We start from the raw sequence: 27,156 nt of genomic DNA on the forward strand, positions 1-27,156 counted from the left end.
AGGACAAGGGGTGGGTAGGAGGGGTGGCTGCTCTGTGCACTGTGGTATCATATAAGATGGAAAGGCACAGAACGGAGATTGGGGAGGGGCATTTGTGTTGGGAGGAGTAATTTGGGTGGCAGCAGGGGGTAAGAATTGTTCTAGGAGGGCAAATTTAAGGAGTTGTGCTAGGAGTGGTGATGGGAGGGATTTGTGTTGGGGGGATGGAGAAGAGGATTTGTGCTAGGAGGGTGATTTGGGGTGGTTTGTGCTATAAAAATATGTAGAGGGGAATATATATATATATATATATATATATATATATATATATACACAGTACAGACCAAAAGTTTGGACACACCTTCTCATTCAAAGAGTTTTCTTTATTTCCATGACTATGAAAATTGTAGATTCACACTGAAGGCATCGAAACTATGAATTAACACATGTGGAATTATACATAACAAAAACGTGTGAAACAACTGAAAATATATTTCATATTCTTGGTTCTTCAAAGAGATGAAACCGGTCAGGAGAACTCCACTGTTGCCATATTTTAACCTAAGCGCTTGAAATTTTCCTGCCAAATGTGAGTTTATTAGCTATGTTTCCAAAATCAGCAGCAGCACATGCATTGGTGGTTCAGTGGTAGAATTCTCGCCTGCCACGCGGGAGGCCCGGGTTCGATTCCCGGCCAATGCAGTTCAACTTTTGTGCCGTATAATATTAACCCTTCCATGACTAAGGCTATTTCTGACATTTGGTGTTTACAAGTTAAAATCCATATTTTTTGCAAGAAAATTACTTAGAACCCCCAAACATTATATATATATATATATATATATATATATATATATATATATATATATATATATATATAGATATAGATATAGATATAGATATATATATCTATATATATATATATGTATTTTTTTAGCAGAGAATCTAGAGAATAAAATGACGATTGTTGCAATATTTTATTTATTTATGTCACACGGTATTTGTGCAGCAGTGTTTTAAACACAACTTTTTGAGAAAAAATACACGTTCATGGATTTTCAAAAAAGTAAAGTTAGCCCAATTTTTTCGTATAATGTGAAAGATGATGTTATGTTGAGTAAATAGATACCAAACATGTCACGCTTTTTTAATTGCACGCGCTCGTGGAATGGCGACAATTTACGGTAACTAAAAATTTCCATAGGCGATTAAATAAAACATTTTTTTTTACGGTTACCAGGTTAGAGTTACAGAGAAGGTCTAGTGCTAGAATTATTGCTCTCGCTCTGACGATCGCGGCGATACCTCACATGTGTGATTTGAACACCATTTACATATGCAGGCATGACTTCCGTATGCGTTTTCTTTGCTGCGCGAGCTCGCGGGGACAGGGGGGACTTTACATTTTTTTATTTTTTTTATTATTTATGTTAACATTATTATATTGTGTTTTTTTTTTTTTTAAATGATCACTTTTATTGCTGTCACAAGGAATGTAAACATCCCTTGTGACAGTAATAGGTGGTGACAGGTACTCTTTATGGAGGGATCAGGGGTCTAAAAGACAATCCCTCCTTTACACTTCAAAGTATTCAGATCGCTGAAAACTGCGATTCTGAATACTGTATATTCTTTTAAAGCCGAGTAAACTGGAAGTAGGGTTGCCAACTCATCCCTTTAAAACAGAACACATATTAATTACACAGGTTCTGTGGCTGATTAAGGAGGTAATTAAACTCACTTGGTGCCTTATTTGCATTAAATTAGCCTCAGAACCTGTGTAATTAATATGTGTTCTGTTTTAAAGGGATGAGTTGGCAACCCTTACTGGAAGTGATGTTGTGACGTCACTTCCGTGTTTACATTCAGGAGACTGGCAGAAAGCCATTTACGGCTTTGTGACAGTCTCTCTCTAGCTGGCGGAAGTGGCGCATCGTGGATCGGATCTCCCAGTGAGAAGGGAGGCCCGGTAAGAGCAGCGGAGGCGGCGGCAGGGGGGGATGTCCCCTCCCGCTCCTCCGGGATAACAACCCATCGGCTTTTAGCCGCATCGGTTGTTATCACCGGAAAGGCCGATTGCCCGCTCTAAAAAACGATGATACCTGCAGCTGCGGGCATCATCCCGGTATAACCCCGAAGATGGAAAGTTGGACAATTGTCCGATGGAGCGTACAAACGGTCTGGTTTTAGGCCAACAGTCTGTCATCACACAATTCCCTTTGGAAAATCCAATTGTGTGTGTAGCGCTGGGCTCCCAATGAGTGGGGCGCTATGATAAATTTAGGGGCGTCTGAGCCAATAGTTGGGCTCAGACTATACTAATTTCATGAAAATTAGCCTCTGTTCTGGCTATGGTTGTGCTTGATGGAAGCTTTCCCTTAGTGCCTGTAGGTGGCGTTATCACCTCAGGCCCATGTTGGAACTCCAGCGAACCATGGTGTGTTGAAAAAAAGAAATCACCTCTCTAGGATACTAATCAGAAAGTCTCCTCACCTGATCCAAAGCCACGGGTGCTGGCAATGCATGGAATGATGCAAAATGAAGGAAAAAACGTTCTGGACAGCCGCACTCCAAAAATAAATTGCTTTTATTTTAAAATCAAAAAACACACAAAAAGCATGCCACAGCAGACGGGGTAAAAACTGACGCATTTCACACCAAACTTTAGTACTTATTCATAGCTTACAACATATATATATATGTGTGTATGAGTGTAAATAGTGAGTTTTCACTCCATTCTTGTATGGACATTTCAATTTCTACAGACTTTCTTCCCTGGATAACAAACTTAGAGGTAACTTGCAAAATACCCAATTTAAACCAGCAGCTCCTTCGGGGGGTCGTGCTACACGTGTACGAGGCTTTAGGATCTGAGAATGAGTAGATCAGATTTTCCTGAGTCAAAGTTAACATAAGCAACATTTTGGTACACTAAACATTTTAGATACGCTCTATACAAATATCATGTTTCCAACAATTGTGGCAGCACATGCATTGGTGGTTCAGTGGTAGAATTCTCGCCTGCCACGCGGGAGGCCCGGGTTCGATTCCCGGCCAATGCAGTTCATCTTTTTTTGCCAGTCCTTTACATGTGGTCCTCCACCTCTAGCTGCTCACTTGTTGTAGCTACAAAGTTTACATTGTGAATGTGGACAGACACGCTATGTTATGCAGGCCCGGGGTGGGTGCGAATCACATGCGATATCCGTGATCGCAGTAGTGTGAACCTGGGCTGATTTTTTTTTCAATTAGATTGCAAAGTGGCAGATTTGTTGATGATGTCTTGGCTGTAGGGAGTTTAGTACAAATAGCCACTACAGAAACATGCGGGTGGGGACTTTTTATTCTTGCGTAAGGCTCTGTTCACACCTAGGCATTTTTGGGCATTTTTCTGCTCTAAGCCTCAGCTCTAAAAACACCCAACAAGACAAATCCCATTCTTTTTAAGTTTTTATTGATTTATAAAAAAGCATACAGAAAACAAAAGCATAACAAAGAAAGAAAAAAGGTAGTTGCAGACGTAACAAACATGGTACAAATAAAAGTAAATAGAGAAGGATCGTGTAATCCAAGTACCAAATAAAACGAGCCATAATGTGGCAAACTGGACATATATATCCTGGGATATCAAACAGTTTCTAATCTCAACAAGCAGGAAAACTGGAAGGATCTTATAATGCACTAAAGTCCTAGAATTACAAAAGAGTAACAAACGAAACAAGATAAGCAATAATGCCAAGGGGGGGTGGGCACCAAGTCCATCGTGGCGGCATCAGGAATGATAGTCTTTCTTCCTTGGGGAAGTGGGGAAAATTGATGTGGAGAGTGGGAGATCGGGAAGGGGGAGCATCAAGAATAAAGAAGCTCAGGTAACAAACAGCGGTTATTCAGTCGATGGCGGTGGGTAAAACATCATGGGTGGCTGCTTCTCCTGAGTATGAAGGCGGAGGGGACTTCAAATACGAGAAGGAGTAATGATCAAATTTGGCGAAGTCCTCAGGAGATAAAGTTGAGCGCATAAAGGGTTCCCAGATGGAGAGAAAGCACGATTTGGAGGTTTCGCGTTCAAAATCCGTGTTGGCTCGTTCTTTGAACAGAAGGAGAAGAAGCTCTCGTTGGATTTGGGTGATAGGACAGTGAGAAGAGGTCCAATTTTTCAATATAGCCCTTCGTGCGTCTAGAAGGCACAGTAGAGACCAGTCCTTGTAGGCATGAGAAGGGTTTGGGATACCAGGGGTGGTTGAGCTAGCCTTTCGGGTTCATTGCAGTAGTAGGGGGTCCCAGTATCCAAAGATGAGGAGCAGTGGGTCCTTGGGCAGTTTCAGTAGAGTAATTGCAAAAATGTAGGCTAGTACCTGTTCTCAGAAGGAAGAGATGTATCAGCAGGAGAACTCCTGCCTTATGACCAATGGCTTCTGAGCCCAGGACCGTGCCTGCCCAAAGTTTTTGCATGCGTTGGAAATCAGGGGTTGACAAATGGGTTTCCTGTAAAAGTGCAATGTCAGTTCTAATTCTTTTAAGATGGCAGAGGACCTTCATTCTCTTGTTAGGGGATCTAAGTCCTTTTACATTCCAAGAAACTACTTTCATGTTAAGGGGTCAGAGAAGGGGGTTTGTGAAGAGGTTACAGAAATGTCACTGCACTGTTTGGATCGTGGGGGAGTTACCGGGGCGAGGGGAAATACACTAAACTTGTCACGGGGGGTTGATGCCAGAGAAAGTGGGAGCATGCAGGTGCCATAGGATAAGGAGGAAATGAGGTAGGGGGAGGGGAACATGGGGGAAACCTGAAACAAAAGCAACAAAAGTAACAATATCAATCGCGAGAGCTTTGCTTTTTTCCGCATGGAGTCACTGTGTGAGCCGGTGTCTTGATGGGCTGGTTCCTCCATCGATAAGGTTCCTGCCTCGACTGCGCAGGCGCAGTAGGAGGCCACGGAAATCTCCAAGCCTCAACAGCTCCCACTGCCTGAAGCCTGCTTATACACTAGTACACGCCGCTCTACACAGCAAGGGGCGGATGTGATATTGAGCAGTGCTTTTCTGATTGGTTATCCACGCCGCTCTATACAGCAAAGGGCTGTATAACATCCCCCCTTGCTGTAAAGAGCGGCGTGGATAACCAATCAAAAAAACACAGGTCAATACCACATCTGCCCCTTGCTGGCCCTTACTGTGTAGAGCGGCGAGTACTGTAGTGTATAATCAGCCATCGGGAGCGAGCGCGTCTACAGCTGACGAACAGCTGTTCCCGCTGGGAGTTTTCCATCGGCTCGGAACCATACCGATGGTAGGAACCAGCTCGTTAGAACACCGGCTCCCATGCCACGACCCTGGCAGCATGAGACCAGAGAGCCTGTGATTGGGTAAAGGGTACCATGCGGCTGGCATGAATCGTGAATGGGGGGAAAATAATATGGCTGCACGCAGTAAGACCAGGGGGCGCATGTAAAACATCCTGCTTAAAGGAACATAAAGAGATTAATGGAAAATACAAACAATGCTAGCTGAGCAAGGTCATAGTAGAACAACAGAACTAATCAATCAAAGTATGCCTTAGAGCATAAAGGTACATTGGTACAAAAGGCTACCTTGACCCAGTGGCCTCAGGAAATCGACACCAGTGCATGGGGGGTCAAGGAGACAAGAAAAGTTGAGAAGACCAGGCACAGTCAATATCCGGTGTACTGCATCGCGTGTGATCGTGGACAAAAATGGGCAAAAGGAACAGAAAAGATGCATCAGTTCATCTCGGGGTGGTCCGGGACCGAAGACCTGAAATGTTTAGGGGAGTCCTTCCGCGGGCTTCTTTGGTCCATGGTACGGTTGAGTGGAGGGGCTTTGGATGGGGTTTGGGAGTGTGGGCCTGCATGACAAGACCTTAAAAAGGCTTCTGCTTCAGAAGGGTCATGAAAAGACAGTTGATCGCCATTGGGAGCTTTGAGGCGTAGAGTGGCCGGGAAGGCCAAAGTAAATTTGATTTGCTGTTTAAAGAGTTCCGTGCAGACCTGCTGGAAAGCTTTCCTCTTCTTTGAGACCTCAATTGAGTAGTCAGAAAAAATCAAAACCCTTATTCCATCAATTTGAAGTTGGCGGGATTGCCTGAACTTTTGCAGTATAAGGGACTTGTCAGAGTAATTTAGGTATTTGGCGATTATTGGCCGAGATGTTTTACAGTCAGAGTTGAAAGCACCCATGTGGTGGGCCCTTTCTACCCTGCAGGGGCCCGGAAGGCCCAGGGCTTCTGGGATGCGCATTGTGCAGAAATCTGAGAGTGCGGATGATTGCAGCGATTCTGGGACACCTACGAATCGCAGGTTGCTTCTCCTGGACCTATTTTCTAAATCATCCAGCTTTTGTAAAATTCTTCTACATTAGACAAACGATGTTCTAACTCATCTGGTGCCGTGTTCCCCTAACTGGGCCTAAATTTGCGCCTTCCCGTCGTTCACGGCCTTCTCCACTGATGCAGCTATCATGGGGGTTAGAAGAGCTGCCACGGCCTGGGCTTTGCGCTCCATGTTGTTACCCCCTGTTTGTTGTGGCACAGGGATGTGTGGAGAAGGAGGGGGAGAGATGCTGCCGCTTATCTCCATCGCCGCCGGCTGAGCTGCTGCATGTGAAGCCGAGTAGGCCGAGACAGGGGTCTCGATTTGCAGGTGCAACGTCTGGGCCATTTGGGTGCGGGCGCCCGATTTTTCCACAAACCGGTCCATGGTGCAGGGGGGGGGTACGCCCGGAGGTGGAGGAGGGTTCGTGGGGCGTCTCAGGCCATTTTTTAGCCGATTTGGGGTCATGCTGCGGGAGCTGAGGAGAGGAGCAGCTACTCCATGCGGCACCGGATGTCATCCCATTCATTTCAATGGTCTTTGTTCACATCTGAGTGTTCTGTCGCCTAAAACAAAACACCCGTCGCTCAAAAAAGTACATTTAACGCCCTGCTCCTGTTGAATAGGCGCTGTTTAAATTTAGTGGGGGTCTGAGCTGTTATTTGGCTCAGACCAGAATGATTAAGGGCAATTTAGCCTATGTTCCAGCCATGGCTGTGCTGAGAGTATCCACCATTGTTTGCCTGGGGGTGTCATTACCACCCCCGGCCAAGAGTGGCAGCAGCAAGGTCAAGGTGTATTGAGTGTCCCCCTCGGCAGCGAATCAGAGGGAGTGGTTGCCCGCTGTGCATGCTGGGGAGGGGTACTTAGGGGGCAGACGCCATTGGTGCGGGGTTCTGTCGTCCGTCCGTGCCTCGTGGCCCGCCTGGCCTGAGGTGCGCGTTCTGAATCCTAGTTCCGAGACCGCGTTCCGAGACTGTGGAACGCTCTACCAACCACCATCCGATTGGGGGTGAACCACATGGCCTTCAGAAGAAAGATCAAAACGTATTTCTTCTGAGATCAAAAAGTTCACTCAGGGAATGCATACGAAGCGCCCAGAGGCGATTCAGTTCGCATGTGTTGCGCTATATAAGTTTCTCACTCACTCACGTTGGCCCGGGGCTGCGGCTTCGCCTGTCAGTCCAGTTGTCTGTCTGGGGCCTGTACTGCAAAGGTGATCCTGTGCTGTCCATCCTGCGGGAGGAGGCCACCTGATGAAAGAAGCCAGGGGAGGACCTATCCTGGAGAGGGCCATGCAAGAGGCTGGTACCTTGGGAGAAAGCCTGGAAACTTCATCGAAGGATGCAGCATACTCTGAGAGGCTTGAAAGTGTCACCTGTCGGATCTAAAGTTCTAAAGAAACAAAGCTAAAGAGATCCGGGTGCTGAATCCTGTGGCAGGGGATTCCGGACCAAAGTGTCTCGTCAAGAAAGAGACTGTACTTTACTTTGTGCGCCATCCCGGCTGCTAGGCCAGTGAGAGGGACCTATCCACGTGAGCAATGCCTACTCTGGCTAGAGTGGTGACAAGAGCTGTATGCTGGAAACAGGAGTGTTTCCTTACTTTGATTATGCACCTAAACCTACCTACCCTTCCACCCCTCATCTTTCTTTTCTTCTAAAGTCCTCCCAAAGAAAAAGAAGTGCACTGTGTGGACATTGAAATTCTTCAGACTCTCCTTTCACCCTGGACAGCAAGAACATGGAGGTAACGTACCACCCAAAATATAACCAGCAGCTCCTGAGGGGGTAGTGCTACATACACAAGCTTATTTTTTGGCAGATTACAGGCATTGTACTGCTTTTACATTGGTGACCTTTTAACCTTGAAAACGCTTGTACAAAAATGCTCAAAAACACCTGAAAAAAAATTAAAAGGAAAAAAACACCCAAAAAACGCCTAGGTGGGAACAGAGCCTTAGGATCCGAGAATGAGCAGATCAGATTTCCCTGAGTCAAAGTTACCATAAGCAACATTTTGGTACGCTCTATAAAGAACAAATCCACACATGATGTCTAGACACAAATATCATGTTTCCAATATTTTTTGGCAGCACATGCATTGGTGGTTCAGTGGTAGAATTCTCGCCTGCCACGCGGGAGGCCCGGGTTCGATTCCCGGCCAATGCAGTTCATCTTTTTTACTATGTGATATTAATAGAACAGTCCTTTACATGTGGTCCTCCACCTATATCTGCTCACTTGTTGTAGCTGCAGAGTTTACATTGTGAATGTGGACAGACACGCTATGTTAGGTTATGTTCTGAACTTATCGCCTTCAGAAGCTAATAGCTGATTATTGAACAGCGCAAGGCGCCCAGACTAAATACATTGAAACTGAAAGTAGGAAACACAAACCACAAGACACTGATGAGTTGCAGGTGGCTTGTCTAAAATGTTTTGCTTTGCTGAAAAACAGTGTAAGGAATGGTGCCTCTGTATCAGTGGTCAGTGGGAGGAATGGTGCCTCTGTATCAGTGGTCAGTGGGAGGAATGGTGCCTCTGTATCAGTGGTCAGTGGGAGCAATGGTGCCTCTGTATCAGTGGTCAGTGGGAGGAATGGTGCCTCTGTGTCAGTGGTCAGTGGAAGGAATGGTGCCTCTGTGTCAGTGGTCAGTGGGAGCAATGGTGCCTCTGTATCAGTGGTCAGTGGGAGGAATGGTGTTCCTGTTTCAATGGCCAATGAAAGAAACAGTGCTCAGTAAGTGGAATGGAACTCGTGTGTCAGTGGTCCTTGGAAGGAATGTGTCAGGGGTCAGTTTGAGGAAAAGTACACCTGTTTCAGTGGGAGAAATGGTGCTCCTGTGTCGGTGGCCAATAGAAGGAATGGTGCTCCGTTTTCAGTGGAAGGAATGGTGCCTCTGTGTCAGTAGTCAGTGGAAGGAATGGTGCCTCTGTGTCAGTGGTCAGTGGAAGGAATGGTGCCTCTGTGTCAGTGGTCAGTGGAAGGAATGGTGCCTCTGTGTCAATGGTCAGTGGAGAGAATTGTCTCTCTGTGTCACTGGTCGGTGGAAGGAATGCAGTTGCAATCTCGGAACACACAATAAGAGGATAGTATGTGACCAGTCTAAACTATGTGGCATGTTCACCAATGCCAGGAGCCTGGCAGAAAAGATGGGTGAACTAAAGATACTGTTGTATGAGGAGGATTTGGATTTGGTGGAATTTAGAGACCTGGTTCATCAGCTCTCATGATTGGCTGGCAACCATTTAAGAGTATACCCTTTATCGCAAGGATAGAGAGGGTAAAAAAAGAGGGAGGGGTATGCCTATGTATCAAGAATAATGTACAAGTGAATGTGAGAGATGACATCACTAAGGGAGCTAGGGAGGAGGAGGAATCCTTATGGGTAGAGCTCCAAAGTGATGAAGCTAAGGGGAAAATAATAATGGGAGTATGCTATAGGCCCCCTAACCTGAGGGAGGAGGGGGAGACATATCTCCTACCACAATTTGGATTAGCAGCAAGGATTGGAAGTGTTATCATAATAGAGATTTTAATTATCCAGACGTAGACTGGGCAGAGGGAACCACGCATTCATCTAAGGCTCGACAGTTCCTAAATGTCTTGCAGGACAATTCCATGGGTCAGATGGTAGACGCACCAACTAGAAATAAAGCGTTACTGGATCTACTGATTACCAACAATACAGACCTTATCACAGATGTGAAAATACGGGGCAATTTAGGTAACAGCGATCACAGGTCAATTTGCCTCAGTATAAATCACACAAATAGGAAACATAAGGTAACAAAGACACTGAATTTCAAAAGAGCCAACTTTCCTAAACTATGAACCTTGCTAGAAGGCATAAATTGAGATAAAATCTTAGGAACAAAGAACACGGAGGAGAGCTGGGTTTGCTTTAAGAGCATAAAGGTACATTGGTACAAAAAAGGCTACCTTGACCCAGTGGTCTCAGGAAATCGACACCGGTGCATGGGGGGTCAAGGAGACAAGGAGAGTTGAGAAGACCAGGCACAGTCAATATCCGGTGTACTGCATTGTGTGTGACCGTGGAACAAAAATGGGCAAAAGGAACAGAAAAGATGCATCAGTTCATCTAGGGGTGGTCCGGGAGGGGTCCGGGACCAAAGACCTGAAACGTTTAGGGGAGTCCTTCCGCGGGCTTCTTTGGTCCATGGGACGGTTGGGTGGAGGGGCTTTGGATGGGGTTTGGGAGTGTGGGCCCGCATGACGAGACCTTAAAAAGGCTTCTGCTTCAGAGGGGTCATGAAAAGACAGTTGATCGCCATTGGGAGCTTTGAGGCGTAGAGTGGCCGGGAAGGCCAAAGTAAATTTGATTTGCTGTTTAAAGAGTTCCGTGCAGACCTGCTGGAAAGCTTCCCTCTTCTAGTAGTCAGCAAAAATCAAAACTCTTATTCCATGAATTTGAAGTTGGCGGGATTGCCTGAACTTTTGCAGTATAAGGGACTTGTCAGAGTAATTTAGGTATTTGGCGATTATTGGCTGAGATGTTTTACGGTCAGAGTTGAAAGCACCCATGCGGTCTGCCCTTTCCACCGTGCAGGGGCCCGGAAGGCCTAGGGCTTCTGGGATGCGCATTGTGCAGAAATCTGAGAGTGCGGATGATTGCAGCGATTCTGGGACACCTACGAATCGCAGGTTGCTCCTCCTGGACCTATTTTCTAAATCGTCCAACTTTTGTAAAATGTTTTGGTTTGTCTTGTCTTGGACTTGCTCAGTAGCCTGCGCCTGAAAAAGCTCTTCTTCTACATTAGACAAACCATGTTCTAACTCATTGAGTCTGGTGCCGTGTTCCCCTAACTGGGCCTTAATTTGCGCCATCCCAGCGTTCACGGCCTTCTCCATTGATGCAGCTATCATGGGGGTTAGAAGAACTGCCACGGCCTGGGCTATGCGCTCCATGGTGTTATCCCCTGTTTGTTGTGGCACAGAGATGTGTGGAGAAGGAGGGGGAGAGGTGCTGCTGCTTACCTCCATCGCCGCCGGCTGAGCTGCTGCATGTGAAGCCGAGTAGGTCGAGACCGGGGCCTCGATTTGCAGGTGCGCCGGTGGTGCCGTCTGGGCCTTTTGGGTGCAGGTGCCCGGTTTTTCCACAAACCGGTCCATGGTGCAGGGGGGGTATGCCCGGAGGTGGAGGAGGGTTCGTGGGGCGTCTCAGGCCATTTTTTTTAGGCCGATTTGGGGTCGTGCTGCGGGAGCTGAGGAGAGGAGCAGCTACTCCATGCGGCGCCGGAACTGGAAGTCATCCCATTAATTTCAATGGTCTCTGTTCTGTCGCCTAAAACAAAACGCCCGTTGCTCAAAAAAGTACATGTAAATGCTTTAAATTTTGTGGGGGTCTGAGCTGTTATTTGGCTCAGACCAGAATGAATAAGGGCAATTTAGCCTCTGTTCCAGCCATGGCTGTGCTGAGAGTATCCACCATTGCTCGCCTGGGGGTGTCATTACCACCCCCGGCCAAGGGTGGCAGCAGCAAGGTCAAGGTGTATTGAGTGTCCCCCTCGGCAGCGAATCAGTGGGAGTGGGAGGGGTACTTAGGGGGCAGACGCCATTGGTGCTGGGTTCTGTCGTCCATCCGTGCCTCGTGGTCCGCCTGGCCTGAGGTGCACATTCTGAATCCTATTTCCGGGACCACGTTGGCCCGTGGCTGCGGCTTCGCCTGTGGGCCCAGTTGTCTGTCTGGGGCCTGTACTGCAAAGGTGATCCTGTGCTGTCTGTCCTGTGGGAGGAGGCCACCTGATGAAGGAAGCCAGGGGAGGACCTATCCTGCAGAGGGCCATGCAAGAGGCTGGTACCTTGGGAGAAGGCCTGGAAACTTCATCAAAGGATGCACCGTACACCGAGAGGCTTCAAAGTGTCACCTGACGGATCTAAAGTTCTAAAGAAACAAAGCTAAAGAGATCCGGATGCTGAATCCTGTGGCAGGGGATTCCGGACCAAAGTGTCTCATCAAGAAAGAGACTGTACTTTACTTTGTGCGCCATCCCGGCTGCTGAGAGGGACCTATCCGGGTGAGCAATACCTACTCTGGCTAGAGTGGCGACGAGAGCTGTATGCTGGAAACAGGAGTGTTTCCTTACTTTGATTATGCACCTGAACTTACCTACCCTTCCACCCCTCATCTTTCTTTTCTTCTAAAGTCCTCCCAAAGAAAAAGAAGTGCACTGTGTGGACATTGAAATTCTTGAAATTCAGACTCTCCTTTCACCCTGGACAGCGAGAACATAGAGGTAACGTACCACCCAAAATATAACCAGCAGCTCCTGCGGGGGTAGTGCTACATACACAAGCTTATTTTTTGGCAGATTACAGGCATTGTACTGCTTTTACATTGGTGACCTTTTAACTTTGAAAACGCTTGTACAAAAATGCTCAAAAACACCTGAAAAAAAATGTAATGGAAAAAACACCCAAAAAATGCCTAGGTGTGAACAGAGCCTTAGGATCTGAGAATGAGTAGATCAGATTTCCCTGAGTCAAAGTTAACATAAGCAACATTTTGGTACACTAAACATTTTAGATACGCTCTATAAAGAATAATCCACACATGATGTCTAGACACAAATATCATGTTTCCAAAATTTGTGGCAGCACATGCATTGGTGGTTCAGTGGTAGAATTCTCGCCTGCCACGAAATCTGTGTTTTTTTTAGATCTGTCCCTGATATGTCCGAAACTGACATGCTTTTAATGTGAATATCCCAAGATTTTAGCTGCCCTGCCTCTGCACTGCCTCCTTTTTGATGGCATGGCACAGTGGCTGCGTTTTGATGGCACAGTGGTTGCGTTTTGATGGCACAGTGACTGCATTTGATGGCATGGCACAGTGGTGACAATTGATAGGTACAGTGAGGCTGCAATTGTTTTTGTTTTTTTCCGTTTGCGCCCCCCCAAAAATTTTGAGCACCAGCCGCCACTGAATGTAATACTGACATAGAATCACACACATAGGTTGGACTTGATGAACTTTTGGCTTTTTTCAACCTCACCTTCTATGTAACTATGAATGTTACCCCTGTGTAAGTGGTCGGTGGAAGGAATTGTGCTCCAGTTTCAGTGGAAGGAATTATACCATATCTCTTGGTCAGTGGGAGGAATGGTGCTTCTGTGTCAGTAGTCAGTGGGAGGACTAAGCCTAGCTTCACACTGATGCGATGCGGGAACCAGTGCGAATACAGCTCTGTTTCTTGCATCTCCTGCAGGCAGTTCATCCTGCCCTCTGTGAACCGCTGCGGGTGTTATTACATTGGTAATGACACACCCAGGTCGGTTCACAGACCGCAGTGCGAACTGCACAGGAATCGAATCGCATAGGTCAGAACACCCATGCGATCTGATTTCAGTGCGGGGGAAAAAAGTCCCTGCACTTTTTTCCTGCAAATCTAATGTGAGTTCAGCCATACAACTGTATGACTGAACTCGCATCTCACAGACATTGCATGCTGTCGGCCGCCCAGGTGCAAATCACATGCGATATCTGTAAAAGCCTCAGCTCTAAAAACACCCAACAAGACAAATCCCATTCATTTCAATGGTCTCTGTTCACAAGCTTATTTTTTGACAGATTACAGGCGTTTTACTGCTTTTACATTGGTGACCTTTTAATCTTGAAAACGCCTGTACAAAAACCCTGTTTTAAAGCCAAAAAAGCGGCTTTAAAACAGCATCGCCTATGTGTGAACAGAGCCTTAGGATCCGAGAATGAGTAGATCAGATTTCTCTGAGTCAAAATTAACATAAGCAACACTTTGGTACACTAAATATTTTAGATACGCTCTATACAGAACACATCCACACATGATATCTAGACACAAATATCATGTTTTCAACATTTGTGGCAGCACATGCATTGGTGGTTCAGTGGTAGAATTCTCGCCTGCCACGCGGGAGGCCCGGGTTCGATTCCCGGCCAATGCAGTCCATCTTTTTTGCTATGTGATATTAATAGAACAGTCCTTTACATGTGGTCCTCCACCTATATCTGCTCACTTGTTGTAGCTGCCGAGTTTACATTGTGAATGTGGACAGACACGCTATGTTAGGTTATGTTCTGAACTTATCGCCTTCAGAAGCTAATAGCTGATTATTGAACAGTGCAAGGCGCCCAGACTAAATACATTGAAACTGAAAGTAGGAAACACAAACCACAAGACACTGATGAGTTGCAAGTGGCTTGCCTGAAACATTTTACTTTGCTGAAAACTATTTTTGGAACTCTGTGAGGACAACAGAGACATGAAGACGACTGTCCATTCTTAGGACTGAAGAGATTGTATTCACATATAAGCACAACGAGGGCTTGTAATGACTTGTACAGAACATGCTGTTCTCAGCTTTGCTGTACTATGATTGGAATTTTTTTTGAATCCTGAGTAAATGGAACCACTGTGTCAGTGGGAAGATTTGTACCCCTGTGTCTGTGGTCAGTAGTAGTCAGTGGTCAACAGCGTAACAAATTACCCTATGTCAGTGGTCAGTGGGAGAAATGGATCCTCTGTGTCAGTGGTCAGTGGGAGGAATGGATCCTCTGTGTCAGTGGTCAGTGGAAGGAATGGTTCCTCTGTGTCAGTGGTCAGTGGAGGGAATGTTTCCTCTGTGTGGAAGAAAGTCAGTGGAAGAAATAGTTCCTCTGTGTCAGTGGTCAGTGAGAGAAATAGTTCCGCTGTGTCAGTGGTAAGTGTAAGGAATAGTGCCCCTGTTTCAATGGTCAGTGAAAGGAATGGTGCTCTTGTGTCAGTGGTCAGTGGGAGGAATGATTCTTCTGTGTCAGTGGAAGGAATGGTGCCCCTTTGTTATTGGTCAGTGGAAGGAATAGTTCTTCCGTGTCAGTGGTATGTGGAATGAATGGTTCCTCTGTGTCAGTGATTAGCGGAAGGAATGGTTCCTCTGTGACAGTGGTCAGTGGAAGGAATGGTTCCTCTGTGTCAGTGGTCAGTGTAAGGAATGGTTTCTCTGTGACAGTGGTCAGTGGAGGGAATGTTTCCTCTGTGTGGAAGAAAGTCAGTGGAAGAAATAGTTCCTCTGTGTCAGTGGTCAGTGGGAGAAATAGTTCCTCTGTGTCAGTGGTAAGTGTAAGGAATAGTGCCCCTGTTTCAATGGCCAGTGAAAGGAATGGTGCTCTTGTGTCAGTGGTCAGTGGGAGGAATGATTCTTCTGTGCCAGTGGTCAGTGGAAGGAATGGTGCCCCTTTGTTATTGGTCAGTGGAAGGAATAGTTCTTCCGTGTCAGTGGTAAGTGGAAGGAATGGTTCCTCTGTGTCAGTGATTAGCGGAAGGAATGGTTCCTCTGTGACAGTGGTCAGTGGAATGAATGGTTCCTCTGTGTCAGTGGTCAGTGGGAGGAATGATTCCTCTGTGTCAGTGGTCAGTGGAAGGAATGGTGCCCCTTTGTTATTGGTCAGTGGAAGGAATAGTTCTTCCGTGTCAGTGGTAAGTGGAAGGAATGGTTCCTCTGTGTCAGTGATCAGAGGAAGGAATGGTTCCTCTGTGACAGTGGTCAGTGGAAGGAATGGTTCCTCTGTGACAGTGGTCAGTGGAATGAATGGTTCCTCTGTGTCAGTGGTCAGTGGAATGAATGGTTCCTCTGTGTCAGTGGTCAGTGGAATGAATGGTTCCTCTGTGTCAGTGGTCAGTGGAATGAATGGTTCCTCTGTGTCAGTGAATAATATGTCTCCTCTGTCAGTGTAAGGAATGGTTCTTCTGTTTCAATGGTCAGTGGAAGGAATGGTTCCTGTGTGTCAGTGCTCAGTGGAAGGAATGGTCACATGATCTAAAAAAATATAAGCAAACATAACATAACATTAAAATATTGCCATACAAGTTTTGTACAATTAGTTTAAGAAAATTACCCTATTCCAATGGTCAGTGGGAGGAATGGTGCTCCTGTGTCAGTGGCCAGTGGGAGGAATGGTGCTCCTGTGTCAGTGGTCAGTGGGAGGAATGGTGCTCCTGTGTCAGTGGCCAGTGGGAGGAATGGTGCTCCTGTGTCAGTGGTCAGTGGGAGGAATGGTGCTCCTGTGTCAGTGGTCAGTGGAAGGAATGGTGCTCTTGTGTCAGTGATCAGTTGGGGAATGATGGTCTTGGGTCAGTGGGAAGAATGATATTCCGATGTCAGTGGTCAGTGGGAGGAATGGTGTTCCTGTGGTAGTGATCAGTGGGATGAATGGTTCTTCTGTGTCAGTGGTCAGTGGAAGGAATGATGCCCCTTTGTCATTGGTCAGTGCAAGAAATGGTCACATGACCTAAAAAAATATAAGCAAAGATAACACAACATATTAAAATATTGCCATACAAGTTTTGTACAATTAGTTTAAGACTTACCAAAAATATGTAATACGGGGACCTACAGAAATTATCCAATCAATTTGTATCCAATCAGGCAGGTCCTTGTACTACATAGTTATTGGTAGAGGAGATTGTACGATCATATTGTATAATGTGTAGTCAGCTCTGGGTTTTTAGATGCGTTTATATGAAGTTATGATGGTTTCTTGTCTACTGCCAATAGCAATGGAGAGTTTTTATATTTCCTCTGTTCTATGACTTAGATAGATAGATAGATAGATAGATAGATAGATAGATAGATAGATAGATAGATAGATAGATAGATAGATAGATAGATAGATAGATAGATAATAGATAATAGATATCCTTAAAACATATGGACTTTTGGTCTGACATCAAAGGTAACATCCCTTGTATAGAGCTTATGTGTCCGGAATAAATAGGATTAAGCAGTTAGTAAAATATTTGCATTCAGAGAGAGTGACAGCAGTGAAAGGTGGGTCAGTCCCCACATCCATTGTCCTCTCCTCCAACACATCCAAAAGGGGGATTTAACCAGGGCTTATCCTCTTAATCCGTTTTATCTGTGTGGCTCTTTCTGCTCTTCTCATTTAGGGCTTTTTAGACTTTGAAATCCGGCCCTCTTCTTTTTGGTCCACCAACCGCTTAAATATTCAAGGTGCCCTAATTCCACATAATGCCGCTACGGTCTCAGCTCTCTCCCGTTTTTTTTAGAAAACTCTATAAAATGGGTTTAAGCTTCCATAGAGACAGCAGATTACACCTAAAAATCCCTAAAAAAGAGGAAATAACTTCAGGCGGAAAGCACTTGATGACCCTTCCTAAAAACACTCCAACTCACGTCATTTGTTTACCATCTACAATATATGCCATAAAAAAAACGTGCTGTAGGCATCACATTTTGTGTTCAACATCTACTTGGCCAATAAGGAATTTTAGGATGATTCCACTTTTCAACATATTTGTGGTGATTGTGATTGCCAGAAAGCATTGAAGGAACATATTTAACTACATATATAATGTTGAATATCTGTTTTGTTTTATTACATTAGTACAGGCCCTTGAAGTGGAACACCTTTAAAACAAAGTGATAACAAAATAAATGACATGAATGACTGATAAGCAGCTGTAAAGATCCACTAATATAACTTAAAACCACATCATATAGTAACACACATAGTCATAATAGTTGTGTTAGTTATAGTAATGTGATTATTATATATTTATCATATTTATTTTAATTTATTTTATTTCGTTTTTTAATGTGTGACCAATATTATTCGATTCTTTTTATTTGATGTGTATTTGTTTTATATTTCAATGTTTTTATTAGAGAAAAGAACAGAATAGTCAGCATACATAGGCCGATCATCAAACAATTACATTTTCCAAAGAAGGAAAAAAAAATAAAAAATTAAAGCAATTCTATTCATCACACAGTATTAATGCCTTGTAGGGAGAAAAGAGAAAAACAAAACAAAAAAAAAACAAACAAAAATAGAACAAAAACACCACAAGCCCCAATAGGAGCCTGGATACCTTTATAAAATCAAACACAAGTAGAGTAAGAATCAAGGAGCAATACCGTGTAATACATGACAAGGAATCTTTATCAACTTCCTGAGAGTCTAAAGATCAGACAAGATTCCAATATGACCAATCAATGTGTATTTGTTTTAATGTACTTCATTGAATTTATTTACAATGATTTCATTTTTATATGTGACTATTATTATATATTTATTTCATTTAATTTTAAAGTTAATTTTGTAAGATTTTGTATTGTAAAATAAAGGATGGAATTTCTGAGACACAATTATTACATAAAATATAATCCTTTATTGTAGAAAAATATTAAAACATGCTATTATGCCATGAAAATGTTGTACAGCATATTAACTTGTTTTAATATTTTTCTACAACAAAGGATTATATTTTATGTAATAGTTGTGCCTCAAAAAAAAACATCTTTTATTTTACAATACAGAATCTTACAATATATAAGGGTGTGGAACTTTTAACTTACCTAGGGAAATTTATGTTCATTTTATATTATTATTTTTTTATTGTATTTCTTTTATTTAATATGTCCCCATTATTACATTTTATTTTGAAGTGTATTTATTTTATCTTATTTAATATAATTTAATTGAATGTATTTTAATTTTGATGTGTAACTATTATTATATATTTATTTTACGTTTAAAGGGCCTGGTATGGATTGGGGGGAGGGACCCCCACGCCATTTTGTTCACAATTTTGTATAGCTTTATGTTTTTTTTTTTACATTCAGCTGTCAGTCATTCGTTGTTAAGGACACGACGGTCGGCTTCTCCAAAAATTAGCATCTGAACCGCATCTAAATCGCAGCTGAACAGCTGTTTTGGAAATTTGCAGTGAAAACTGAGGGGAAATTCGCACTGGACATGTGTGAACCTAGGGTGGATTTCCCTCACATTGGAGAGATTTCTTCTCATTTCCTGTTGTACCCATAGGACAGGAAGTGAAAGGAATTTTCCTTGATCAGACACAGGGCAAAAGAAAAATTGACAAAGGTTTTGTCTCTTTAATGCTCTATCCAAAAACAAAATGTTCTGGCTTTAGATATACTTTAAAACTAAAGTTTATTCTGCTTATATTTTACCATCACTGGTTCCTACCTCCACCCTCATCAAAATGCTAAGGAAATTTTTAAAATAAAATCTTTTTCCATTTTTCTTTACAAACCTTATCTTAGACCCAGTGATGTCATCACTGGGTCTCTGTGCTCCTAAGCAATGCAGGCAGATCATGACTGGTGGGAGGAGCCAACAGGGTCCTGAATACATCACAGTACCCAGCCTCAGTATTCCTCTCAAGGGCTGTCCCTAATGCAAGCAGTGGGCTGGCTCTTGGGAGGAGTTATGCAAATATCACCATGCATTGCCAGGTGGACCAGTGTTTTTCAACCTTTTTTTTACAGTCAAGGCACCCTTTAAAAATGATGGACAATCTCGAGGCACCCTTTAACAACTTAAGGATCGGAAGATTTTCTCCCTTAATGTCCAGGCCGTTTTTTGCGATACGGCACTGCGTCGCTTTAACTGACAATTGCGCGGTCTTGCGACATTGTACCCAAACAAAATCAACACCCTTTTTTCCCCACAAATAGAGCTTTCTTTTGGTTGTATTTGATTACCCCTGCGGTTTTAATTTTTTGTGCTATAAACAAAAAAAGAGCAACAATTTTTAAAAAAATTATGTTTTACTAAATATCCCCAAAAAATGTAAAAAACAATTTCTTCATCAGTTTATGCCGATATGTATTCTTTTACATATTTTTGGTAAAAAACACAATAAGCGCATATTGATTGGTTTGCGCAAACGTTATAGCGTCTACCAGATAGGGGATAGATTTCTGTGATTTTTATTATAATATTAATTTTACTAGTAATGTCAGTGATCAGCGATTTTTAGCAGACCTGGTATATTGCGACAGACATATCGGACACTTTTGACCTTTTTTTGGGACCAGTGACATTTATACAGCGATCAGAGCTAAAAATAGACACTGATTACTGTATAAGTGTCACTGGCAGGGAAAGGGTTAATACTAGGGGGCGATCAAGGGGTTAAATGTGTTCCCTGGGAGGTGTTTCTAACTGGAGAGGGAGGGGACTGACTGGGAGTAGAGAGCGACCGCTGTTCCTGATCACTTGGAACAGCAGTTCACGCTCTACTTCCCTGACAGAACAGAGATCTGTCTGTTTACATTGGCAGATCCCCGTTCTGGCTCTCTGAGGAGCAATCGGTGGTGGTTGGCAGAGATTGCGGCCAATGGCTATGCGCATCAGCTTCAGGGTCGCCGTACAGCTATGGAGATTCGCGCATGGGAGCCAACCTGCCGCCATATAATGACAACGGCTGGTCGGCAAGAAGTTAAAAATGATGGACCGTCTCGAGGCACCCCATTGTAGAATATAAGAACTATTCTAATAGTTTTACACAATGCAGCAACATCCACACAAGTAGGACACCCAGTCAGGTAACCTAGAGCCCAGGGCGAACATGGCAATTTGCGCTCCCCCCCGGTTGTATAATCATGCGTCAGCAAAAATCACCCCCCCCCCCCAAAAAAAATTGAGCGCCAATCTGTATACTCCCCCCCAAGAATATATTCCCCCTTCCTCCCAGTACAAATCCACCCCCCTGTTGAAATCCCCCTTCCTGGCGCAAATGTTTGCCCCACCCTCCTCTTCCCAGCTCAAATCCTCTCTCTCTTCATATGCCCCCAGCATAAGTCCACCCCCCCCTAAAGAAAAAACTTCCCCTCCTAGCACATATCCTCTACCCCTCAAATGTCCCCTTTAAGCACATATCCTCTCCCCCCACTCCAAATCTCCCTCCTAGAGGGATAGAAGGACCATAGTGTGAGTACATGGATTGAAAACTGGCTACAAGGGCGAGTTCAGAGGGCGGTGATAAATGGTGAATACTCTGAATGGTCAGGGGTGGGTAGTGGGGTCCCCCAGGGTTCTATGCTGGGACCAATCCTATTTAGTTTATTTATAAATTACCTGGAGGATGGGGTAAACAGTTCAATCTCTGTATTTGCAGACAATACTAATCTAAGCAGGGCAATAACTTTTCCGCAGGATGTGGAAACTTTGCAAGAAGATCTGAACAAATTCATGGGGTGGGCAACTACATGGCAAATGAGGTTCAATGTAGAAACATTTTAAATAAGGCATTTGGGTGGCAAAATTCTAAATGCGATCTACTCACTGGGGGAATCAAGGATGGAAAAGGACCTGGAGGTCCTAGTAGATGATAGGCTCAGCAATGGCATGCAATGCCAAGCTGCTACAAGCAAAGCAAACAGAATATTGGCATGCATTAAAAAGGGGATCAACTCCAGAGATAAAACAGTAATTCTCCCACTCTGTAAGACTCTGGTCCAGCCGCACCTGGAGTATGCTGTCCAGTTCTGGGCACCAGTCCTCAGGAAGGATGTGCTGGAACTGCAGATTTCAGAGAAGGGCAACAAAGCTAATAAAGGGACTGGAAGACATTAGTTATGAAGAAAGGTTACAAGCACTAAACTTATTCTCTCTGGAGAAGAGAGGGGATATGATTTCAATGTACTGGTGACCCCACAATAGGGATAAAACTTTTCCACGAAAGGAAATTTAATAAGACACGCGGCCATTCACTAAAATTAGAAGAAAAGAGTAGAGGGTTCTTTACTGTAAAGAGCGGTAAGGATGTGGAATTCTCTTCCACAAGCAGTGGTTTCCGTGGGGAGCATCGATAATTTAAAAAACTATTAGGCCCCATACACACGGGAGGATTTATCCGCGGATACGGTCCAGCGGACCGCTTCCGCGGATAAATCCTCTCGAGGATTTCAGCAGATTTTAATGCGATGGAGTGTACTCACCATCGCATTGAAATCCGCGCCGAAATCCTCTGGCGATGACGTGTCGCGCCGTCGCCGCGATTATGACGCGGCGACGTGCGCGACGCTGTCATATAAGGAATTCCACGCATGCGTCGAATCATTACGACGCATGCGGGGGATCCCTTCGGACGGATGGATCCGGTGAGTCTATACAGACCAGCGGATCCATCCGTTGGGATGGATTCCAGCAGATGGATTTGTTTGGCATGTCAGCAAATATTCGATCTGCTGGAATCCATCCCAGGGGAGAAATATCCGCGGATAAAGATCCGCTGGAGTGTACACACCATAGGATCTATCCGCTGAAACCCATTTGCTGGGATTTTTCAGCGGATGGATTCTATCGTGTGTACGGGGCTTTAGAGTAGCACCTGAATGACCACAACATACAGGGATATACAATGTAATACTGACATAAAATCACACACATAGGTTGGACTTGATGGACTTGTGTCTTTTTTCAGCCTCGCCTACTATGTACTAAGAACTTTTAGCCAGATTCAGTAAGAGTTAGGTCGGCGTATCAGTAGATACGCTGACCTAACTCAGAATCTGCGCCGACTTATGTTGAAGTGTATTCTCAAACAGAGATACGCTTAACCACTTAAGCCCTGGACCAATATGCTGCTAAATGCCCAGAGGCGTTTTTACAATTCGGCACTGCGTCGCTTTAACAGACAATTGCGCGGTCGTGCGACGTGGCTCTCAAACAAAATTTGCGTCCTTTTCTTCCCACAAATAGAGCTTTTTTTTTATGGTATTTGATTGCCTCTGCGATTTTTATTTTTTGCGCTATAAACAAAAATAGAGCGACATTTTTGAAAAAAAAAACAATATTTTTTACTTTTTGTTACAAGAAAAATTGAATTAACTAAATTTTAGTCAAACATTTAGGCCAAAATGTATTAAGCCACATGTCTTTAGTAAAAAAAAATCCCAATAAAAAAAAATTAGCTTCCTAGCGGCAACAGTGACACTAATACAGCGATCAGAAAAATAATCGCTTAGTGACACTGGCAATAGGGAGTGAAAGGGTTAACTAGGGCGGCGATCAAGGGGTTAAAACTTTATTAGGGGGGGTACAGGGCTACCCTGGACCTAACACTAACTGGCTGTCACACTAACTGTCACACTGACACTAAATGCAGTTATCAGTACATATATGATCACTGCATTCAGTGACAGTGTGACAGGGGGGTGATCGCAAGGGGTTAATGTGCCTATGTGTGTGGTGTCAGTGTAGTGTTGGTGCGACTTACTGTGTGAGTCTTCTCTCATCTCGGCGGTTTGAAAATACCGCAGAGATGAGAGCTGCATCACTTCCTCTGCCTATGTTTACATTTTACAGGCAGAGGAAGTGACACGGCGGAGGCTCGCGGGATTGGCTGGGAGCGATCACGAGGGGGCAGACAGAAACGAACAGCCGCCCCCTCGAGTCGGATCGCTCCCGCAGGTAAGCCGCCCGCCGCACGCAGCGGAGGGGGTCCCGATCGGACCCCCGACCCGCTAGAAGGCAAGGACGTATATATACGCCCTTCTGCCTGTATGTGCCAATCTGTGGACGTAAATAGTCGTGCGGTGGGCGTTAAGCGGTTAAACATATCTAAGATACGACGGCTTGCGCTGTCCTATCTTAGGTTGCAATATTTAGGCTGGCCGCTAGGTGGCGCTTCCATTGCGGTCGGCGTAGAATATGTAAATCAGTAGATACGCCTATTCACGAACGTACGCCCGGCCGCCGCAGTACATTTACTCCGTTTACTTAAGAGATAGGCCGCCTAAAGTTAAAGCTGCCCCCTAGGTGGCGTAGCCAATGTTAAAGTATGGCCGCCGTTCCTGCTTCGAAATTCGAAAATTTTACGTCGTTTGCGTAAGTCGTCTGTGAATAGGGATTTACGTCGTTTACGTCCACGTCAAAATCAATAGGCACGTGCCGCGGACTTAGCCGCAATGCACACTGGGAAATGTAGGCGCCTGGCGCATGCGCAGTTTAAAAAAACGTCAATCACGTCGGGTCAAGCCTCATTACCATAAAACACGCCCCACAACACAACACAAATTTGAATTAGGCGCCCTTACGCCCGCCCGCTTCAGGCTACGCCGCCGTAACTTAGCAGGCAAGTACTTTGAGAATCAAGTACTTGCCTCGCTAACTTACGACGGCGTAGCCTAAACACGCTAAGCTACACCGCCGCAAAGTTAAGGCCATCTCTCTGAATCTGGCTATTTGTTCCAAAGCAGGGACACCCCCTGGCAATCAGGGACAGTTGTGAGCTATGGATAAAGGTATCAGGAGGCGGGGCAGTAGCACATTGGCTACAGAACTTCTGGCTGGTCCATGTGTTGTCAATTCCTGGCTCTATCCAGTCACCTAGCACCCTGCCATGGAGTAGAAGGTGCTCCAATGTTTTCCCAGAGAATGAAACATTTCTTACATTGGAGTTTCACCTGTGTGTTTGGCGGCTTGGCTGTAGCTTCCCTTTAAGTACACAAAGCTTCCAGTTCATTTTATGGTGTCATCCATCTGTGTGCTGTTGGTTTGTTTAAACAGCTATATCCTGGAAACTTTTCGCTTGAATATTTATCTTAGAACTTCTATGAAATACAGATCCTGGGCTTTCCCACTCAGCTGACCTTAGACGTAATTGATAAGAAGACCGTGAGAACAGAAGCTGATGTGATCTTGGTGTAAGCATCACACTATGAAGTTCTCAGGGCTGCACAGCACAGAATTCTGTAGCAAGGGCTTGAAATTCCATATGAGAGCACTGTGAAAATCCTGCCTAATTTGCAACAGGTGATATACACTCACCAGCCGCTTTGTTAGGTACACCCTGCTTGTACTAGTGTGGACCCACTTTTGCCTTCAGAACTGCCTTAAAGTGGAGGTCCACCTAAAAAAAAAAAAATTAAAAGCCAGCAGCTACAAATACTGCAGCTGTTGACTTTTAATAAATGGACACTTACCTGTCTAGGGTGCCTGCGATGTCGGCAGCCGAAGCCGAGCAATCGCTCATCTCTCGGCTGCCCCTGCCGCCATCCTCGGTGAGGGAATCAGGAAGTGAACCATTGCGGCTTCACTGCCTGATTCCCTACTGCACATGCGCAAGTCATGCAGCGCATCCTCACTGGTTCCCGCTGTGTTTAAGACGGGGGGCGTGACTCCAGCGGGAGTCTATTCCCGGAAGTGATGCAAATAACTGTATTATACAGGTATCTGACCCCCTTCCCCCTAAATGGTGCCAAATGTGACACAGGGGGGGGGGGGGGTATCCGAAAAGTGGAGGTTCACTTTTTTCTGTGGACCTCCGCTTTAATTCTTCGTGGCATATATTCAACAAGGCGTTGGAAACATTCCTCAGAGATTTTGGTCCATAGTGACATTGCTGTGAGCCCAAAGTCCTGCAACATGTTTGCTATTCCCTTGCAACTTCCTTGTGAGTTTCTTGTGATTTCTTTGTGACTTTTGTCATTTAACATTGCAGTCTATGGCACTCTAATCGCACCAAAGTGGCAGAAAAGTAAAGGCCCATCAATTAAGTAAAGAGCCCCAGGATCAGTAGGAAGGGCCCCGAACTCAGAGAGAAGGGCCCTAGTCATGGAGGGCCCACGACACACAGAGGAAACGGCTCCAGGACTGATGGAAAAGACCCTGGCACCAATGGAAATGGCTCTGGGACCAATGGAAAGGGCCCCAGTGGTCAGGGGGGCCTTCATGGTTTCTTGTACAAGGGCCATGAAGGTTCTAGTTACACCTCTGGCATAGGTTGCAGGTCCTGTCCTTTTTGTGACCTACTCCTGCTGAAGCATACACGGTGGGATTCCGTTCTAACAAGAGAACCTGGAGGTAAGTTTTCTGGGCAAAGGATGTGCAGTGCCTGGAGAAGCCTCACTTTCCTTAAAGTGGAGGTTCACCCTAAAAAACAGCTATATACCATTACATGCAGCATACTTCCGACAGCTACAGTAAGCTGGTATTTTTTTTTTCCGCTGTACATACCGTTTTCTTTTTTTTTTCTCACTCCCGCGGGGAATAGGCATTCCTATGAAGAGGCGAAGATGATTGACGTGCGGATAAGGCGCATCATGCGTTCCGAAAATAGCCGAACTGGGACTCGGCTATATACGGCGCCTGCGCAGTCAGCTCTACACGGCTCCTAGTCTGTGTGCAGGTGCCGTATGGCGCCGTATAGAGCCGAGTCCCAGTCCGGCTATTTTCGGAATGTGTGACGCGCCTTATCTGCACGTCAATCATCTACGCCTCTTCATAGGAACGCCTATTCCCCGCGGGAGTGAGAAAAGAAAAAGAAATATAAAACGGTATGTACAGCGAATAAAAAAAAATACCAGCATACTGTACATGTCGGAAGTATGCTGGATGTAATGGTATATAATTGTTTTAGGGTGAACCTCCACTTTAAAGCAGAGTTCCACCCGTTTTTAAAAAGTCAGCAGCTATGAAAAGCATAGCTGCTGACTTTTAATAAACCGACACTTACCTGCTCCACGGTCCAGCGATGCGGATGCCAAGAGGCTCGCTCCTCTCCTCCTCCATAGCAACTGTGGGCACCCGGCCGTGAAAGCTTTTGGCTTTAAGGCCCGGCGCGCACTGCGAATGCGCGAGTCGCTCTGCTTTTGGCCAGCCAATCTTCTTGGACCTTTTTTGTGTCCCAGAAGATCGCTGGCAGGGAGGGGTCACCTAGGACGAGAGGAGGAGTCTCCTAGGTGGCCTAAAAAAAGGAAGCAGGAAGTGGGATAGGAAGTTCCTCTAAAAATAAGGAATACACCACCCCTCCCCCCCACCCAAAAATAATGACATGCCAAATGTGGCATGTCAGGGGGGCGAGGATTGCTTAAAGTGGAAGTTCCACTTTTGGGTGGAACTCCGCTTTAAGACACAACTGTACTAAAAGGTACAAAGTCCTTCAAAGTACCCATAGATGTGGACTCCTCACCCAATCCTGCCATCTTCACAGTTTCAGGTAGAACCAGAAACCCCAAATTGGTCATAATCACAAAATGCTATGTCTTCCTCATAAGATAAGATGAGGAAGTCATAGGCCCGGATTCAGAT

At 45.0% G+C, this 27,156-nt stretch overlaps 4 non-coding genes across 4 annotated transcripts; all 4 read left to right on the forward strand.

The window, feature by feature from the left end:
• Window positions 1–610: 610 nt before the first annotated feature.
• Window positions 611–681, forward strand: TRNAG-GCC. The gene has a single exon. It is a non-coding gene; the product is annotated as a tRNA-Gly (tRNA).
• Window positions 682–2,970: 2,289 nt separating this feature from the next.
• Window positions 2,971–3,041, forward strand: TRNAG-GCC. Its single transcript has one exon. It is a non-coding gene; the product is annotated as a tRNA-Gly (tRNA).
• A 5,367-nt stretch (window positions 3,042–8,408) lies between these two features.
• On the forward strand, window positions 8,409–8,479 carry TRNAG-GCC. Its single transcript has one exon. It is a non-coding gene; the product is annotated as a tRNA-Gly (tRNA).
• A 5,705-nt stretch (window positions 8,480–14,184) lies between these two features.
• TRNAG-GCC lies at window positions 14,185–14,255 on the forward strand. The gene has a single exon. It is a non-coding gene; the product is annotated as a tRNA-Gly (tRNA).
• The last annotated feature ends 12,901 nt before the right edge of the window (window positions 14,256–27,156 follow it).

Source organism: Rana temporaria, chromosome 3 (genome assembly GCF_905171775.1).
Source record: "Rana temporaria chromosome 3, aRanTem1.1, whole genome shotgun sequence".
NCBI classification, from domain to species: Eukaryota; Metazoa; Chordata; class Amphibia; order Anura; family Ranidae; genus Rana; species Rana temporaria.